Genomic DNA, 7,259 nt, shown 5'->3' with positions numbered 1-7,259 from the left:
TTAGACACCTGAGACAATGCCCGATATAAACAGAAGCAGCCAACAGATGCATGTTTACCACTCATTCGCAAATGGAACAATTGGGCGTGTTCGACTCCGCTTCCAAATAAAACAGTCGTTACCCTCTTTTAAATATTGTTTTTCCGACAATAAGGGCGTGTCAAACAAGTACGTCAGGGTGTGGTTACGATGAGGACACCCTGTCGGTTCCAGTTGGGCTGGATTCAGTGTTCATGATATCAGCCTGGTAAGTTTGAGTTTATTACAGCAGTTACATGGATCATTACAGACGCTGGGAAACCAATGATCAGATTTATGGAGTTGCACTGGAATGGAAAAGCAGCCTAAAAAGATTCAACAAGTAAATATAACAGGAAGTTACATTTAGCTCAGTTGGTTGTTACTTCCTGTCTCTATCAAAACTTGTCTTTTATTTCTTTTCTCAAGCAATCAAACACTTTTTGTTCAGCCTTCCAGAGTCAAAACACAACTTTTCATAAATTTCTCGAGAAGCCGTTTTGGTTTTACCAATTTTTTTTGAAATGTCAAATGCAAATTTTAGACTGTAAAGTAGGATACAATCTGTGGAACCACTTGTTTATCTGGATCAGCTCAAAACCCGTCAAAGACTGTGACGTCTTTGGCAGAGGTCGACTAACATCTGGACTGCTGGCTGCTTTGACGTTCAGTCTTCATTATTTTTTCATGGAAGGTGAAGCTGAGGAATGCCTCGGACCGTAGTGGATGACTTCATGTACTTAACACCGAACAGCCACACACCCGGGCTGCTGCGCTACATATCATTAGGTCCATTAATCCGGACCTGGAGGATCTTTTTCATTAAACACTTGATTTACAGCTCAGGATGACTACCGTCTGGAGACTCTTGAATATCTGAGGTCAAGGACGGAGTGGTGCGTCTGAAGGCTTCATCTACAGCACGGCACATAACGAGATCAGTCCTTCTAATTCCAGACCTCAGGTTGCCAGCTTGCTATGATTTGATCCGAAAAAAAAAAGAAATGTCAATGAGCATTTCATCTACTAGATCCTGCATGGAGAGTCGACGCAGGATAAGGTCACCGGCGAGTGTCATTACATTCGCGGTAATGCGTTTTTTAGTGGGTCGTTCTCGCTCGGGCGACTTGGCGACGGTGTGGAACCCACATTTGTTAATCACGGCACAGTGGATGCAATGTCCTCCGTGTTAAGAACTTGTGCAATAATATATTTGAGGTGATTTGTCGGCCGCCGCCGTCCTTGCTGAGGAGAAACACTTCACTTTGTCAGCCAGACTAAACACTCCTATCTTTATGAGGTTAATCTAGATAATGTGCTGAGGGGACAATCTAATCTACTGTAATATCTATGTCTAATAAATATCTTTTATTGATAACAAGCGAGAGGGTGGGGGAGGGGAGATTTTTACGCGTCTTGGCGGCAGAACTTTAACCCCAATGCTTAATTTGTAGACTATTTGAAATGGAAGAGACCAGACCGGTGGTCCGTTTGAAACCCACAAAGAAACATCCGCCTGCCGCCTCTCGCCTCTGCACACGGTCCGGTTTCACCGGCTGACCTCGTTCACTAGCATCTCCATTAACCAGAGCACAGTGATTTCATTACACGGGGCCTTAATTGCGTTCGCTGCATCTCGACGGGCTCTGGTGGAAACAGTGGCACGAGGGCAGCCTGGAAGGAAACAGAAGATGGGAATGGCGGCATTAATGCGGGGCAAGAGGGGATGTCAAAGCTTTTATTCACCGGCTTTTAAAAAGCTCTCTATTCCACGCCACTGCTTTTCCCATCTGCAGGGCTAAGAGCATGTCTGTGTTGAGAAAATAACCTCCAGCCTCCGTGACGCCTCGCAAACAAACCGCACCAACATCATGCGGTTGTTGTTGTTTTTTTTGGGGGTTTTTTTTGCGTTGCAGCCTCAATGAAATTCAGTGTATTTCCCAATTTAGCGAGATGATTGTTGTTGATGTATCCAATCATGCTGGTTGGTGCACTTTGAAAGGGGAAAGCGGGGCTGAAAAATATGTTGAGAAAACGAGATAAAGGAAATATGAAAACAGGAACTGATGATGAAGCTTTCGCCGTTAAAAACCTTTTTCAAAAAGCTCATTTATTCTCCTACTCAGGTGGTTTCCTACTGGCCTGTAATCAGTAAGGACAGCTGAAGGTCCTGACAGTCCAGTAAAAACAGGATTGGCTCCATCTGGATTCAAATTTGAATTTTTTTGCCGTCCAGAGTCGAAACACCTGCTGGGAGTTTCAATTGTCACAACACAGCAGATATGAAACCCTTCTGAGGGCTTGGCGTAAAACATTTTGGCATGTCTGGTGAATTTTAATTTGGGTTTTGATGGTAAAAAGCCATTTTGGTCAACCTCCACCCAGAAATGTTGCTTTGTCAGCATCGAAAGGCTCCGAGGGATTAGCATAGGTTAGCATTCTGAACTGTTCAACTAACATAGTGTAGCATTAAAGGTCTAACATCACATCTGTCTATGCACAGTCTCTTAGACTACTTGAAATGTTCCGCCTCTCAATCAGGTCCAGATCTTGCTTTAACCCTTCGATAAGCTAAAGAACTCCACTCTGGGGGTAGATGCCTCACTTAAGGACAGAAAAACAAGACAGTCAAAGAAAAGAGCAGTTGAAGGAAGAAAGATTTGAAAATAAACAGAATGGAAGGGATTCAAGAATAAAGAGATACCATCTAGAGACTCTGGCAGCAGCGGCCGAGTCTCTCTTCTTTCAATTAGTCCCTTCCAGTAAATACGTCTCGTTTGCGGGATCACAAACTGTTCCCCGATCTACCATAAAAGAAGAATCTACCTCCAAACCAGTTGAAAGGCCTACTGCGGTCAGTCGGCGGGTTTTATTGTTTCAAGCGCTGCGAACGTTCTCGAAAACAGATTTCAAGGTTTACGAGCCGGAAATCGCTCGGGTGCGATTGCATCCAGGCCGGGTCGACGACTCAGCTTTGATGAGAGGAGACTTAATATGGTGTTAAAGCGAGTCGGTGATTAAACTATTACACATGGAGCTATGAACCCAACCCCCGCTGCATGGAGGACCTCTGTAGACGTGTGAACCCGGGCCTTGAGTTAGAAACATGTGATCTAGATGATGTGATTAGGACTGCATCCACTGGTTTAAAGTGTACTTTACTTTTCCGATGTGGTTCAGGCATTTTTGGAAAAATTAACTTTTCTCAGGATGGATTTACAGGCCTGGTGAGTTTACACCATTTATATGCCTTGGACAATTTCTCCTGCTAACATAAACACCTCAAACTGGTGTGAAAATTGCGTTTACAGTAGTTTTAGAGGAGAATATTTAATCCTGCATGAGGATTTTTTCCACTGAAGAGAATCCAAAATATCTCAATTACACCTCATGTATGGTTTAGTTATTCCTAGCTGAACCTAATGACAACAAAGTTTAATTTATTTTTCATTAAAAAAAAACCTGGCTTTACGCAGCTTTCACACCATTTGTCGGTGCTCAAATCGCTTCGTCTCTCATTTTCGAGTGGGTGGTTCCGCCGCCGTTCTCTCCGGACGGGGGGAAGGTTGAAGCGGGTTGACGAAGGTGGATCCGAGCGCGATCCGTCCCGGAGACGCCACGCCGAGCCGAGCATCTGCCGTCTGTAGGCGACGCGGTGCGCGGCGTACACCTGCAAGCATGGATGATAGTGGAAGGAGTGAGTCACAGACGACAGAGAATCCCAGAATGCATTACTGCACGTACATCATTAGCCCCGACTTTGTCTTTGGACAGTTAAGTTTATTGCTCTAAATCCTCCGTGACCTTTCCCCGTTTCCAATCAAACGTCTGCACCGATCTAATTATAGTAAATATAAAAAGCTCGGTGACGCCGAACAAAGTACTCTTTACATAACTGACATTCTTTGCCATCTTTGAGCTCATTACAGACACAAATAGAGGCCTCTATGATGTGCATTTGCTTTCATCTCCACCCATTAAAGGCATTGTGTATGCTGGCTGCGGAGATGGCGAGCGATCTGGAGTCTTGATGTGTTCGGATGATATCTCCAGGGTGGCGTCTGTGATGAAGTGTCCACTCTCCTGTACTGTTACTGCGAGAGGCAAGAGCGTCGCTCTTTGTTTCTGATCCCCCTCCCCACCGGCTGTTTGATGCATTAACTTCTCTCAGCAGATGCACTCACAGATGAGTCACTTCGTTTCTCATGCCGATTGGAGTTGGGGTTGGTGGGGGTGGCGGCTTTGCGAGGCCTATTGTGGCCCCTACTCGCCAACACGCACACCACGGCTCTTTATGGCGCCGTTATGCCAACGTAGAGGCATTTAAAGCCGGTCGCTAATGTTTTTGTGCTGCTGTTGCGATGTGGTGCATTAGCGGCGTATTATGTTTCGCGAGCGTCGATGACGAAGGCAGCTCCGTTTCCCCCGGCGTAAAGCCGCCATCGCTGCCATCGCCGCCACCCGTCGCCACCGTTATGAGTCACTGACCACGTAAAACGATCGCGGAATGGAATCACATTGGTGTTTTTATGATGTTGAAGGCTATTAATGGTAGTTCGCTTAATCTGATACCAATCAGATTTCATAGGCGGTTTAATCTAGGGCTGTCTCTTGCTATTTGTGCCTCGGTGTGAGACTAGAACACAATTAAATCTCTCTAATCTCGTCTGGGGTACGTTTTATCCACGGATTTATTCGTTCATATTTAAAATACCCTGCGTTTCTTTTTCTTTTGTTTCCATTTGGAGGTTGTTTTTTTTAATGATGACGTAGTTGGAAACAAACTTCTGTGCGGCGGCGGCGGGTGGTGGTGGGGTTGTTGGTTTGGAACATCCCGTCGATAACATCAGTGCTATAAAGCCAACAAGTGCTCATTTAGTTACTCTCCCCAAAAGCACTCAGTGCATTAATGCAGTTTTAATGAGTCTGTAAGCGCAGCTTAACTCTATGTATGAACAGGACCTGTGGGTATTTATCATCCCTCTGACCCCCCTAACATCCATTAATTAGATACAGACACAGGGCTCGACCGGTCGCCCCGGCAACCCCGCGACCACCAAAGCCTGGAAGATGCTAGTGTGTGTCCAGAAAGGTTAACTCTCTCCTGGAGGAATGCTAGGATCTTATGTTTGCCTTTATTTTTTTCTTTTTGGGTAGAAAATCTGCTTTTTCAGCCATTTTTAAACTAAATTGGCATCAGCTAGTCAGTGTTTTATCAATACAGTGGTACCTCTACTTACGAAATTAAATGGTTTTGGAAGAAATTACGTAAGTAGAAAATTTTGTAAGTAGAGACGTGTTTTCCATGCAAATACCCCAATCCGTTCCAAGCCCCCCAAAATTCTGACATAAATGTTTTATAAAGCATAAAAATGCATCAAAACATGTAACAAATACATGTTATGATTAGATTATTACACAATAAATGAGAGTTGTGCATAAGGTGAAAAACAAAGAATAAAGTAAAGAATAAAAATGATGGTCATTTACCTTTTAACTGCTGTCCTCATTGTTTTTTGCCCTCTTTGGTTCATGCGCTCCTATCTCACCATGAACAACAGAGTGAATTCCAGTCCTCCTTCTGAACTTCTCCAACCAACCACGCAATGCTTTCAACTCCTTCAACTTCCTTTTGTTTTAATAACTTGGTGATTTAGATGCATTACGGCCATATTCATGCTTTTCTCTCATCTCTTGCTTTGTTTTTGTGGACAAAAAACTATTTTCTTCGTCTTTTCTTTTCCTCTTTTCTCCGTCACTTTCTTGGGGTCCATAGTGAATACTCTAAAAGTTAATATATTTACGTAAAACTATCAGAACACCTCATGGGTCGAGGGCAGAATGACGAGGACGCTGCATCGACACCTATCTAGCTACACACAGAGGTCCCTCTTAGCCAATGGGATGCCAGGAAGATGCTAGGTAATAGCCAATGGCAGAGCAGCTATTTGAATGTTGCGTTCAGGAACCTGTTGGAACTGCGAGTATCAGCCCAAACTGTATTTTTACCTTTAGTAACTCGAAATTTCTTTCATGACTAGAGGCAATATTTTGTATTTGTGTATATGTTGAGGCGTTTCGTAAGTAGAACATTTTGTAAGTAGAGACATTCGTAAGTAGAGGTACCACTGTATATTCAACCTGTCTAGATGAGAAACACCTTTTTTTGAAAGCAAATACCAGGGTTGCACGGAAATTTTTTCTTTTTAATATACAAGAGGGGAAAGGAACTGCGATGACGACGTACGGCGATGTCTCACAGTTTATCAGCGGAGTTTGCGAAATAAATGAAGTGAAGTCATGGCATTTGGAAAGCATTAGCGTTCCATCTGTGAAGTCGAGTTTCTGTTGGGGAAACATCGTCGACCTGTAGGACGGATTTATAGATCGGTCCTTTCCTGCGAGGCTGCAGTCAAAGCCGTTGCACCGTGTACCGTCTTCATTAGTTCCCACGCTGTGATGAGTTTCCTGATCCCATCAGGCGCTCCGGGGAGTTTTTGTATGTTAATGCGAGGCGAGCGTCATTCGTTGGTCTACAGTTTCACACCCTGTTTGACTCGGATGGAAATCGAGCGCCCGCCGAGCCGTCGGAGGATCCAATGACACTTTTGGGAGCCGCGGTGTTAAAAATGGATGGGAACGCTAACCTCAGTGGACAGATGTGTTGATAAGCCCTCAAAAGGAAAGACTAGAGCGGGGATTCTGGGAGCGGAAAGAGAAAATGAGACAAATCAGACCTTGAAGAAACAAATGCGAGAGAAAGATATTCAGTTTTTTGGGGGCCTTCTGCACGGTTTTAGTCGCAGCTCGGTCATATTTTCTTTCGGCCTTCCCTCTAAATTTGGGTCTGTCAGACACCCCTCACAGCACGGCGCTGATTGATGACCTCATCTGGGAGTTAACATGACACACTTTGTGTCAACTCTTCAGCCTGCCACTCACGCTCAGCGTTGTCCGCCCCCCCTTTTACTCAATCCTTCAAAAGCGTTCATTATGCCGCCACCGAAACGCAGTCGTCGCTTTTCAATCTCGTAGCAGCATGTGGTGAACAGACACTGGCACTTCACTTTTTTTGGTGCCGAGTAACAGGTTATAAATACTGTCAAAAAAGCAAGAATTCCCCCATGTTTGACCGAGGAGGTTTGGGCGAAGGCGAGGCTGGGGCCGTGCCGTCCCATCGCTCCTTGGTGCGCCCACATCCAGGAGGTGTTGATGAAGCGGCGGATTCTGATTGATGACTG

This window comes from Antennarius striatus, chromosome 16, assembly GCF_040054535.1.
Source record: "Antennarius striatus isolate MH-2024 chromosome 16, ASM4005453v1, whole genome shotgun sequence".
In the NCBI taxonomy this organism is placed as follows: Eukaryota; Metazoa; Chordata; class Actinopteri; order Lophiiformes; family Antennariidae; genus Antennarius; species Antennarius striatus.
Note: the sequence above shows the minus strand (reverse complement) of the source record.